The following is a 13,157-nucleotide window of genomic DNA, read 5'->3' as shown; positions in this document are numbered from 1 at the left end:
ATGACGAGTTGTTGAGGGTTACATGATTCTTTGCACGCATATTGTGATTCAGTTTAGGCCTCGTGGCACTATGGGCGAGGTGGCCCTTGTGATGTTGATTTGCTTATTGCACCATAGTTGTACTTGACTTTCTCAGTATTGTTTGTTCCTAATGAATTTCCCCATAGTTATATTTTTGTGCACTCTATTGTGCTTGATGTTGATGCACATGTGATCAGTGAGCCTGAGTATTATGTCTTGAAAGATACGCTATGTGGATTGATGTGATGGGATCGGGTTGCACGCCGTAATGGTACAGTGATAAAATGTCTCCTTATTCCTATTTCGTGTCTTTTGATTTCCCTTGTTGAAACTAATTCATAGTAAAATGCTAAAATTTCCCTGCCTACTTAACTTACTTAGTAGTCTTCTTATTTAGTTTTCTTACTGTTAGTTGGCATGTCTAAATTATTACTTGTTAGTATACGGAACTGGGTTACGTGGGACTCCAAAAGATTATTGTTGATATTTGTCAGTGTGGCTGCTTGTATTGGCTGAGATGAGGTTCGTAGACCTAAGATTTGCGCTTTTGTATTGGGATGAGGAAGGTTTAGAAGAATAACATTATATTTGTTGAGGATTTGGACAATGGCCCTGATCGGGCGAGTGACTTTCTTGGCTTATTGATCTGATCAGTGGTTAAGCGGTTATATTTGTTTCTTTTATCATCGGTAGGGTATGAAGGTTTTGAATGAGGTTCTAATTGATATGAGGTTTTCTACCAGCACCGGATTTGTTTTGCATTTATTTTGGTCAGTAATGGTGGTTAGTAGTTCCTATTGTTGGTGTCGAAGTGATGGGGTATATCATGTGATTACATCTTGGGTTATGGTTATGACTTGTGCAGCTTGTTCAAATTTATACATTGTGTAGTGTGGGATTTGAGTCTTACAATGAATTCTGCATGATGGAGATTGAGTTCTAAGGTTTCAAGACCAAGGTTGAAATAAGGATCTCTAATTGCGTTGTGTTGGTAGTCTTATGTGGAACAGGGTGACATGGGATCACCCCTGGGATGATGCATAGTATGGTTATACTATGATTTGATAGCCTTGGAACGACTCCTGACACGTTCGAGATGGTTTAAGTGGTGGAGGATGTAACGACCCAACAAGTTGTTTTGAGTATCTGCACTTTGCTCTGTATTTTGAGGGCTTGAGTATCTCTGCATGATGTATTATGACTTGCGTAAATCATCGGTATTGGTTTTCAAGTTATCCAGAATCGTTTTGGAAGAATGAACTTCAAGATTTGAGCTCTAAGTTGGAAGAGTTGACCAAGTTTGACTTTTTAACATTTGACATGTCAGTTCTATTAGCTCAGTTGGGTGATTTGGACATAGGAGCATCCGAACTGTAATTTAGAGGTCCGTAGCTGAATTAATCTTGAAATGGCGAAAGTTGGATTTTTGGGAAGTTTGACCTGGAGTGAACTTTTTAATATCGGGGTTGTATTCTGATTCCAGAAGTTGGAATAGGTCCGTAATGGGAAATGTGACTTGTGTGCAAAATTTGAGGTCAATATGAGGTGATTTGATAGATTCCAGTATCAGTTGTAGACGCTGAAGATTCAAAGCTCTTTGATTTCGACTTGAGGTGTGATTCATCGTTTTGAGGTTGTTATGTGTGGTTTGAAGATTCGCATAGGTCCATATCGGCATATGTAACTTGTCTACAAAATTTGGCACCATTCGGAATTTATATGGTATGGTTGGGACGCTCGTTTGCGATTCTAGAAGTTCTTGAAGTTAAAGTTAATCCTCATGCGTTTTCGCATCCGATTCGTGGGTTTAGAGGTTATTTTGATGTGTTTATAACGTGGGTGGGTTCATATGATGTTCTTAAACTTGTGCACATATTCGGTTTGGAGCCCCGAGGGCTCGGGTGAGTTTCATATTGGTTTCAGAATGTTATTTTTCATAAATTTTGAGTGTTGGTTCTGGTTTCTTCACATTTGCGATGTTCTGGTTGCAAATGCGGCCATCGCATTTGTGAGAAGCCTCGCATTTGCGATGCTTGGACGGCTAGGAAGTATTCGCATTTGCGATGAGCCCTGCCGCGTTTGCAAAGGTTACTTTGCATTTGCGAAGTTCTTGTCGCAAATGCGACCTTGACAGGAATCCTCCAGGTTAGCAATTGCGATATGTTTTTTGCATTTGCGAGGTTCGCATTTGCGAACCCTCTATCACAAATGCGGTATCTGCAACCTGTTAAGTGTTGAGAATTTCGAGTTTTTGCTTCAGTTTCATATGCTTTGAACCCTAGCTTCGACATGAGGCAATTTTGTGAAGGGATTTTCATACCAAATCATTGGGTAAGTGCCTTTAACCAATTTCCAACTATATTTCATGATTTTATACAAGACTTAACTTCAAATTTATGAGAAATCTAAGGGAAAATTTGGGGATTTTGTAAATGTTTTGAAAAATTAAAATTTGGGATTTGAGAGTCAAGTAGGACTCGAATTTGAAAACAAAACACATATTTGGAATCGTGAGGCTATGGGTAGTCAAGACCTACCTTTAGACTTGGGTTTTGACCGGGTGAGCCTAGAGTTTGACTCTTATTGACTTTTTACAAATCTAATAAAAATCATAGTTTTATTAATTGAAATTGTTTTCCTTTGCATTGTGTGATGTACTCAAGTCGTCGTTGGCTAGATTGAGCCGGGCGGAGGCGAATTTGTAAAGGAAAAAGGCTAGACTGAGTGTTGAGTTAGCCGAATTGAGATAAGTATTTTGCCTAACTTTGTTGGGGGAATTTTTCCTCCTATCATTGTTTTCTACATGCGGGGGTGACACATATATGAGGTCACGAGCGTATATGTATATTCCAGGGTTAATCATGCTCGGGGGATGGTGGAGTATGCTACATTTATGTTTGTAGAATTTCGTGACTTCCTGTTTCATGCCTTACTTGACTCGTAGATACTAAGGACATAATATCAAATGATAGAAATCAAGACTTAGCTTGTTATAACTTGATCAAAGTTGATGGAAATTATGAGAATATATTTATGTGTCTAATTCGGTCATCTCTATGCGAAATAATTACTACATTACTACGACCAATATTCTGAGATGCTAGACTCTATACTTGTGTTGTGAATCATTTATGAGATTCATGAAAGTATTTCAATAATACAGGTCTTGAGGGTTGCTAAACCATTGTTGACTTGGAACTTGTTAGGAATATCCGTTTAAACACTTTCCTTGTTGTTATTTATGTTTCTTGATTTCTTTGTCATTGATATACATATGCTTGGTAAGGAAGAGTGTAAAGCATGAAGGGTGATGCCATGCCACTGTTTATACATTATCATGTGACGGAGAGTGTAAAGCACGAAGCGTGATGTCATGCCATTGTTTATACATCATCATGTGAGGGAGAGTGTAAAGCACAAAGGGTGATGCCATGCCATTTCATTTATATTGTTATGATTGTGTGTTATCATAAGGTCATGGCACGATGGGTGTTTCTGTGCAGGCGAGGATGAGGGACATGCATTATGTTTGACATTAGTCTTCTGTGTATACGTTCAAGTCTTTACCTTGAACTGTTATAGTCATGATTATAGATCTGATGTGACTTGTTGCTGTTGTTTTGTCATTGATTTCTATCTTAATTGTTGTTGTGTTTTTCATACCTTCTACTTGCTTAACTTTAAAATACCATGCATATTTACTGCTTTTATAATTATACTCATGTCGTATCTATTCTATTGCACTTTAGTATAAGCATTCCACCATGCTAGTCATTCATGTCCTTACTTGTTAACTTGTAAAGATCATGTGTTTCCTTCTTATTTGCTATTTTTGTACTTAGGACTCCATTATGCTAGTTAATTGAAGTTGATATTCCTGGTTTTCCAATTTTTTTTATCACTCACGTGCTTTCCTCTTAGTCTTTTAATGGTGCCCACATGTATATCCTTTTCCATTGTTGCTACTTGTGTATTTCCTGCTTTGTAATTTTTTATATCGGTATCTCTATCATCTGGTTGGTTATGTTATAGGTATATTTGTAAGGATGAGTTGAACACACGAAGGGTGTTGCCGTGATAATTGATTTGACACATAAATTATTTATATATGGTGAGGAAGAGATAGAAGCACAAAAGGTGTTGTCGTGCCATTTGTAACGACCCGGTCGGTCATTTTAAGAATTTACGCCCCGATCCCCTATTAACTGCATTCCCCATGTTTGTTTATGCTATTTTGAGTTGCCAGGAGGATTTATCTGGAGTTTCGGAGAGTTTTGGGACACTTAGTCCCTAAATGAGAGTTTAAGTTTTAGAATTTGGACCGTAGTTAGAGTAGTCTGAAGACGGCCTCATAATGGAATTTCGTTGGTTCCGCTAGCTCCATTGGGTAATTTCGGGCTTAGGGGAGTGTTGAGATTGTGTTTTGGAGGTCTGTAGCTTGAAATGTTGAAAGTTGAATTTTTGAAGTTTTCAGTTCGATAGTGAGATTTTGATATCAGGGTCGGAATGGAATTCTGAAAGTTGGAGTAGCTCTGTAGTGTTGAATGTGACGTGTATACAAAATTTCAGGTCATTCGGATAAAGGTTGATAGACTTTTTGATCAAAAGCATAAATTGAGAGTTTTTGAATTTCTTAGGCTTGAATCCGTGGTTGATTCGATGTTTCGTTGTTGTTTTAGGTGTTTTAAGGATTGGTATAAGTTTGGATAGTGGTACATGAGTTGTTCGTGCTTCTGGTTGAGGTTCGGGGGGCCTCGGGATGATTTCGGATGGTTAACGAGAAGTTTGGAGTTAGGAATTTGCAGTTGAAGCTGTTGAGTCTGCTGTCATAAACGCACCTATGGCTTGGGGACTGTAAAAGAAAAAGGGAAGCCACAGATGCGACCAAGTTGAAGAACGGCTGAAACCGCAGATGCAGGAGTTTGGACGCACCTGCGAAGCCGCAGGTGCGGGAAGGATGTCGCAGAAGCGGAAAATTTGATTTAATGAAAAGTTGCAGGTGAGTCTTGGTCTTCGCAGAAGCGGTACTGCCGGTGCGGTCCCAGAGCCGCAGATGCGGTTTCACTGGTCAGAAAAGGAGCAAAATCGAGGGTTTAGTTTCAAAACTTGAAAAATTGATTTAGGAGCTCAGGATTGGCGATTTTGAGAGAGAGTTTCACCTGGGTGTTTTGGGTAAGTAATTCTTACTTGGTTTTGATCAATTTCCACGAATCTATGCTTAAATTCATCCTTTAAATTCGAATTTGGGGTGGAAAAATTGGAGAAAAGTTGGAAAAGTTTGTAAACTTAATATTTGAGTTTCGATCACGATTTTGATGTCGGATTGGAGTAATTTCTATATATATGAACTCGTGAGAGTATGAGGATTCTGAAATTTATAAATTTTACCTGATTCCAAGACGTGGGCCCAAGGGGCATTTTGGTTATTTTTCTTAATTTCGTGTATTAGCTTAGAATTAATTAGTGGAATCAGTTACATGAAGTTGTATTTACACTATGCAATTGAATTTAATAGATTTGGGCCATTTGGAGTCAAGTACTCATGGCAAGAGCATGGTTCCGGGTTGATTTTGAGCCGGTTCGAGGTAAGTGGCTTGCCTAACCTTGTGTGGGGAAAACTTCCCTTAAGATTTGGTATTATTGATATTTGAAATGTCTTGTACGTGAGGTGACGAGTGTACTTGTGCTAATTATTGAAAATCCGGTTTTCATTAAGTAATTATAATTGTGTTTCTTTTCTTGTTTATACTACTTGTAATTTAAGCATGTTGTTAGCTTAGAAAAACATGTCTAATTAACTTAATTGCTTTACTTGCTCAAACTGCCTTATTTGGATTATGTGTAGCATGCTAGGCTAGAAATACCTGTTTTACCTTGGTATGAAATTTGAATTGAAATGTGTATTCTTCATGTTGTTGTGGTATTCCGGGAGATCCTTTTGCACTTGTATATTGGAACTATGGGACTGCACCCTGTAAATTCTGCCTGCACTGAGTATTTACATTTGGGACTATGGATCGGTATTCCGAGAGATCCCCACACATTATGAGTTGGACTACGGGACGGTATCCCGGGAGATCCATCGAATATTTATATTTGGGACTATATGACGGTATCCTGGGAGATCCCCAGTTGTTATCTATGTGTTGAGTTGTATACCTTCTGTGATTATTTTGTCTTTGTGGTAGTTGTTGTTGCTCTTTCTCTCCAATGTTACTTCTTACTATTGCTCTTAATTATGCCATCTTATTCTACACTATTATACCTTGTATTTCATTTAACCTCAGTAGGGCCCTGACCTTCCTCGTCACTACCCGATCGAGGTTAGGCTTGGCACTTACTGAGTACCACTGTGGTGTACTTAAGCCCTTTCTGTGCATGTTTTTCATGTGGAGATCAAGGTACTTCCACTCAGTCTTATCATCCTTGAGACGAGCCGCTTTGGTAGAGACTTCGAGGTATATTATACGCTCAAATTACACTTTAATTAAATAGTGTAAGGTGGTTGGTGTCAAATATAATAACCCAACAAGGTTAGGGTCGAACCCCACAGGGAATATGTGTGAAAAGGTTACTCAAATAGTGTGTTACTTGACTAAAGTCATAATTCTACTTGATTAATGGTAATAAGAGTATGAATTGAGTTTGGTTTGAAGAAATAACTACTTGTGATATTGAGAGTGTAAATAATTTGATTAAAGAAACCAAGGTTGTATCCCCTTCAATGAAGTATAATGCTATCAGTGTTAATATGATATATTTCTAATCGAAGGTTCTTTTGATATGCAAATGATTTCTAAATGACTATCCAATATTTTCCAATAGTTGGGTAGTATTTCCTCTTTACGATTTTTCCAAATGTAAAAGTGTTGCAATTAAGAATAATCAATATATGCCAAATAAAACCCACTTATTCCTAAACGATTCTATTAAACAAGGTTTATAGCCTTGAGTCTTTGATATTTACTTCTACCAAATTCCAACCCACTCTCCCAAGCAAAGTAATAATTTAATGGAACTTGTTAATATTTGCAACCACCAACAATAAATGAAGAATGAAAAGTAAATAAATATCAATCAACCATTATACACATATTCAATATTAAATACTCATTACCATAACACTCATTTAGGGTCCACAACCTTAGTATTTAAAGTTAGCTACACATACTAAAATACAAAAGGAAGAGAATATTTAATGTCATAAAGCTTACAAAGTGAAAGATTCTTGACCCAAAAGCTTCCAAAAGAGAGGAATATTAAAGTCTTGTATTGTAGCTCCAAAATTAGACAAGATGCCCCCAGAAAACCCCAATATATATATATTTATAGTGGGTCAAAACTCGGGACAAAAATACCCTTTCCGGTTCAATAAGCGACCACATATCTTTCGCATAACAAACATGCGGTCCGCATTCTTGACATAACCATCGCATCTTCAATCCTAGTTTCCAGGCCTTCATCGCATTGATGTTCCGCGGTCCGCATTGCAGATATGCGATCGCATTTCGCGTCGCATTTTCTACCTTCAGCAATTTTCATGTCAAGGTTGCGGTCCATTATGCGGCTCGCAAATAGGTTATGCGATCGTAGATTGGACCGCATTTCTTGCACTGGACTTTGCCCAGAAATCTGTTGTAGTTTGCGATTCCCTTGCGCATTATGCGGCTCGTATGTTGGATTTGCGATCGCATATCAACATTTGCGATGCCTTTTTGCTCTTTTCATGTCTTTTTATGGCTTTTTGATTTCATTTCCAAGATCTTAAATTCTTAAACCTCATATACTACAAAAACATTAAAATTATATAAGTATAAAAGATAATTGCATCTAAAACAGGCTAAAATCTACGCAATTTCTATCAAATGTGCCGAAATTCTCCGGCACATCAACACCCCAACTTAAACTCTTGCTTGTCCTCAATCAACTAAGACAATACTATCCTATTCTAGACTCCATCTAAAAGATATGAAACAATAGTGACCGTGGACGGTGTTTGTTGTTAGTACTACAAGCATGCATTTTCGATTGTTTTACCCTTCCCGAACCATCAATATTTACAAAGAAACTAATGAACTTGTGAAACTTTGAGCCTCGACCAATTTGACAAAATATTACCCTCAGCTGAGTGCATTTGCATTTGACTCAAAAACTCAACTTCTGTTCAACCTCACAATTCATATTCCCTCACTAGAAATAAAGTCCCAAAATCACAATATTTACAATGACAACAAAAAGGGACGAATTCACAAATACACTCACTCTCAAAAAGAGTTTCAAGTGTTACAACATACCATACCATAGGATTGCCCTTATTTTAATTCATCGCTTTATTCTAAGAACGCTCGGTTGGAGATCCCATAAGGACTTTTAAAGCTTGTAATGTAGGTCTAGGGAAAGGTCGGATAAGCATTTGGGTACAAGTGACTACACCCTCCTTGAACACTAATCACATTTTTTTTTCTTGTTGCTCTTTGCTTCTTTTCAAACCACGTAGCCCTTATTAGCTTCATCTTTTCCACCATTTAGCCACCTCAACTAACTCTTTATCCTCTTCAAGACTCCTTATGTATATATACTCACAACTCTTATATATTTTTATTTCTCTTTTTTTTTTGCTTTTGGAGCTTGAGTAGTTTCACATTTTGAGGTACACTTTCCTATGCACATTGCACAACCTTGCCAATTTCCGGCTTGACACCACACCCCCAACTTAGGCTTTTAGCCTCATTCTCAATGCTCAAAGAGGGACGGGTTCATAAGAGGGAATTATTTCACAAAAAGGAAAAGGTTTGTAATGAGGTAGCCAAAGAAAAGGTTAACGGCTCAAATGGGGTGACTAGTGATACTATCTGTACAATGGGTGGCTTGAAAGGCTAACTGGTTTTCCAAAAATCACAAAGACTCCCTAAGGTCATTTCTCCAAGCAAATGTAATTATTATAAGCATCGAAAAACCAATCGGGCAAGTTCTAGCTGGCAAACGTAAACACAAGAATTATTTACACAAAGACGCACACACATGGCACATGAACTGCTTGGCTCACATAGTTTGAATCCCTCGAGTCAACACTTGGCAACTCAAAGCTTTCATCATATATACAAATATAACTCTAGGTAGACATAGAGTCACAGAGCGAGCCTCAAGTTCACACAGTTGATATTTTTTTCTTTTTTTTTATAAATGGAAGGGTATAGGCTATATATAGAGACACATGCTTGAAACTATACAATTACACCAAATCGGTCAACATGCTTCATTCTACTATCCTGGTTCTACTATTACTCCCTTGGAAAAGAACACGACAAAGAAAAGTCAAAGGGAATTCAGTGCTAATTACTAAAGATGGACATGCAACTATCTACTTGTTTTTGTTTTTAACATAACTTATGTACTAAAACCACAAAACATCATTACATATAGAGTCACAAAATAAAAGTAAATACAGAAGTTTGCTTGTATAGTACCAAAAACATAAACATGTACAACAATTGCCATTTCACAAAAATATATACAATGATACCACTCCAAACTAAAAAGCATGCATTGTCCCCAATGCATAAGAAAGTAAAATAGAGTTTAGGGGATCCCTGAGGAGTACTAAGCGCTATGGGAGTCAGAAGCTGGCTGAGTTATGGGGGGTCACCCTATGATGCTGAAGTTGGGACCGATGAGATCTCGGCCGGAGGAGTGACCTCCATTGATGGAGGAGGGATCTCTGGCTGACCCAATAGTGGAACTGGGGCCTGTGAGCTGCCAGCCTCGCCCGCTGATGGCTGAGTGGCTGATGTATCTGCAGGGGCAGCCATGTCTGCTAGCGAATGTTCTATTGCTATCTGAATTTCTGCTTGCTCCTCGTCCTCAACTGTATGGGTAGAAATATTCTTGCTCTTCTCATGAGGGCTATCATCCTCCGTGGACCATGAATCCTCCTCATCCTCTCCCTCGTCTGCCTCCTCGCCCTCAGACTCTGTAGAATGTCCGGAATCCTCCCTAGAAGGAATCTCAATATGTGCAGGGGGAGCTAGAGGCTGGGAAGCCTAGGCAGTCGGAGGTGCAATATCCGTGATCAAAGTAGAGAAGTCATGGTCCAAGCCTGGTGCTGCTGTGTCTGCTCCCTATTCACCGTCCTTGGGCAGGAAGGATGATAGATTGAACTCCAAAGTCTGCATCTTGTGGAGCTCGATCTTCATAGTGGGAACTTTCTCCCGGATCCTAGGCAAGTCACTAACCTCACCACGCTCTATCTTCCCAACCCTTAGCTCAAGCTGTTGCAGACGATCCCCGTAAGATGTTTGTTGTTGTTTGAGTGCTATCACTAAGGACTGAATAGGAGTTAAAGCCTGTTTGATGAGGGTGGGCAAGTTTTTCAGAAGCTGGTCTACCTTAGCATTGGCACGCTGAGCTATAAGAACAAGCCTCGAAATGGCTAGCAGTGCAGCAGAAGGCTGAGCAGTGGTGGACTGAGAGGCAGGCTGTAAAGTAGAAGTGGATGCAATTGGAACCTGAGGGGACACATGAGCCTGGGAATCTGAAGGCTCAACATCAACTGGACCCTGAGTCTGAACCTCAGGGAGAGCAATATGATCATTAATTCGCGTGATATCAATATCCTTCAGTGCCTTCCCTAACTTGTCGGTGTGTGGTATAGTAGGGACTTTCATAGCCTTACAGAGGGATGTGATCAAATAGGGGAATAGAAATGAAGTGGCTACCTGCTTTGCCCGAATCCCTAACTCCTGGAAGATAAGAGGACCCATATCAATCTTTATTCCTGCCATAATGCATGCAATGGGAATAGCTTTCTCAATGCTTAAATTAGTATCATTTCTTGACGGTACAATCGAGAGGTGACTAAGCTAAGCCAAAACCGACCCTCTCATGTGAGATCCTCCTTGTATATTTTGTGCACATGGTTGATCTAGGCAGGGGTCCCCTTTTCTATCACAGATGCTATCCAACTCCGCTCATTCTCCTGGTTTGCCCATTTGGCAGCGTATTCTGGTGTACCCGGGCTCCAGTCAGGGATGTAAAACTTATTTATAGTCTCATTGCTGCAGAACACACTCTTCCCCTGAACTAACACAGTATCACAGAAAACCCTATTGCGCTTGTGATGAGCAGTCCTGGAGGCTCCATAGGAGGCATAAAATTCACGGATAATGGTTTCATTATATTCATCAGGCAGCTCCGTGAAGCGTTCCCATTTTCTTGCCTTGATGTTCTCCCAGATGTGGGGGTACTGCTTTTATAGCCCATTCATACTCAGTTATTTTTCAGCCAGGATTTTTCATTTTTTTATCCCTTATCTATAAAGCTCCCTAGACCCTTCGACCCTAAACCTGAGCTGAAAGTCATCTCCTTGTTTCCTTCTTGCCTCAGCTTGCAGGTCAACTTCGGGAAAGGTCTCCTCCTCAGCAGACTAGGAGGGACGTGTAGCAGTAGGATCCGATCGCGGACGTTTTGCCTGTTAAGTTTGACGACTGGAGGATGCTCTTTTCTAGGTGGAGGATGTATGTTTCTTGGGAGCCATATCTGCACAAAAGTGAAATATGAGCGACATGGTAGGCAACAGTGAAAAGAAAATAGAAAAACTCAAGAAAAAGTTAAGAATGCGATAGGTTATGTAGTCGCATAACCACTATGCGGACTGCAAACTTGTGTTAAACTCTCAAGCTCTTCAAATGATCTAAGTATGCGATTGTATAACCACTATGTGGTTTGTATAACCATCATATATTTGATTGCTCAGAAAACCAAGTCACAAAAATGCAATCGCAAAGTCCACCGCATGGTGGGAAATGCGATCGCAAAATGGCCGCAGAAAGCATGTTATTAAACTGGATGTTCTGTGTCAGTATGTGGTGACTTTGCAGTCCGCATATCAATTATGTGATCACAAAGTCGTTGCATTTGTTCATCTTCCTCAGCCAGCTAGGGTTCACTTATGCGATAGAAATGCGGACCGCATTTTGATTATGCTAGCCGCAAACTTCATCGTTCCTAACGATTGAACTCAACCCTCAACAATGGTGGTCCTAATTTTTACTACCCAGCACCCCAAAAAACATTACTTAACCAACATCACATTATGAACAGACATCTAACTACAAAACATAAGCAAGACGAAAGAAAGAAAAAGAGACATGAAACAACGGCAGGAAAAACAAATACACGAACAAATGTACAAACTAAAGCTGGCAATAATGGAATTTGGGACAAAGAAAACATACTAGTGACGGGTTTATGTGCACAGTTGGAAGATTAGTTCATGCACTAGCCATTTTGCCTTCTCCGTTCCTTTTCTTTTTTTTCGTTTTGTTTTGTTTCTAATAAATAAATAAAAAATCTTTTTGTTGTTTTGAATGAAAAGATACAAGGGGTATACCTGAATGATTTGCGGTGGGTAAGTCACCGCATAACACACTATGTGACCGCATAAGTATTATGAGGTGGAATCAAGAGAGTGTTGGAGGGCCAAAAATACGGTGCACTATACGATCGCATAGTGGAAATGCGGTCCGCAAAGTGCACCAACTTGTCGCATTTTTATCACCAATTTTATCCAAACACACTATGTTGATTTGCGATCAAAATGCGGTACGCATAGTGAAAATGCGACCGCATATGTGTAGCAAACTACCCAAGGTGATTTTTCTTCCCTTTCTCATGCAATCTTACCCCGTGTTATGATCTCTTGAATTCTCTGCACTCTAACACATACTTTAAATTGTTCAATTAAATCTATCTAACAAAAAATTGAAAATTTAAAGGCCAAAAAAGGGTGTTACCACACATGGGTTGCCTCCCATGAAGAGCTTGATTTAACGTCGTGGCACGACAAAGTTGGCGTTCCTTTGGATTCACTCATTAGTCGGGCACATACCATATTTGAGAGCCAACACTTTGAAGGTTCAGAGCCCATCCTCCGATTCTAGTTCCACGGCTCCAAAAGGAGAGACATTGACCACCTTGAACGAACCGGACCATTTCGATTTGAGCTTGCCCGGAAACAATTTGAGCCTTGAGTTAAAGAGTAAAACCAAGTCACCCAACTTGAACTCCCTCTTCAAAATCTTTTTGTCGTGGACAAACTTCATCCTTTCTTTATACACAGCTGCACTTTCATATGCATG

Source organism: Nicotiana sylvestris, chromosome 2, assembly GCF_000393655.2.
Source record: "Nicotiana sylvestris chromosome 2, ASM39365v2, whole genome shotgun sequence".
NCBI classification, from domain to species: domain Eukaryota; kingdom Viridiplantae; phylum Streptophyta; class Magnoliopsida; order Solanales; family Solanaceae; genus Nicotiana; species Nicotiana sylvestris.
This window is presented reverse-complemented; position numbering follows the sequence as displayed.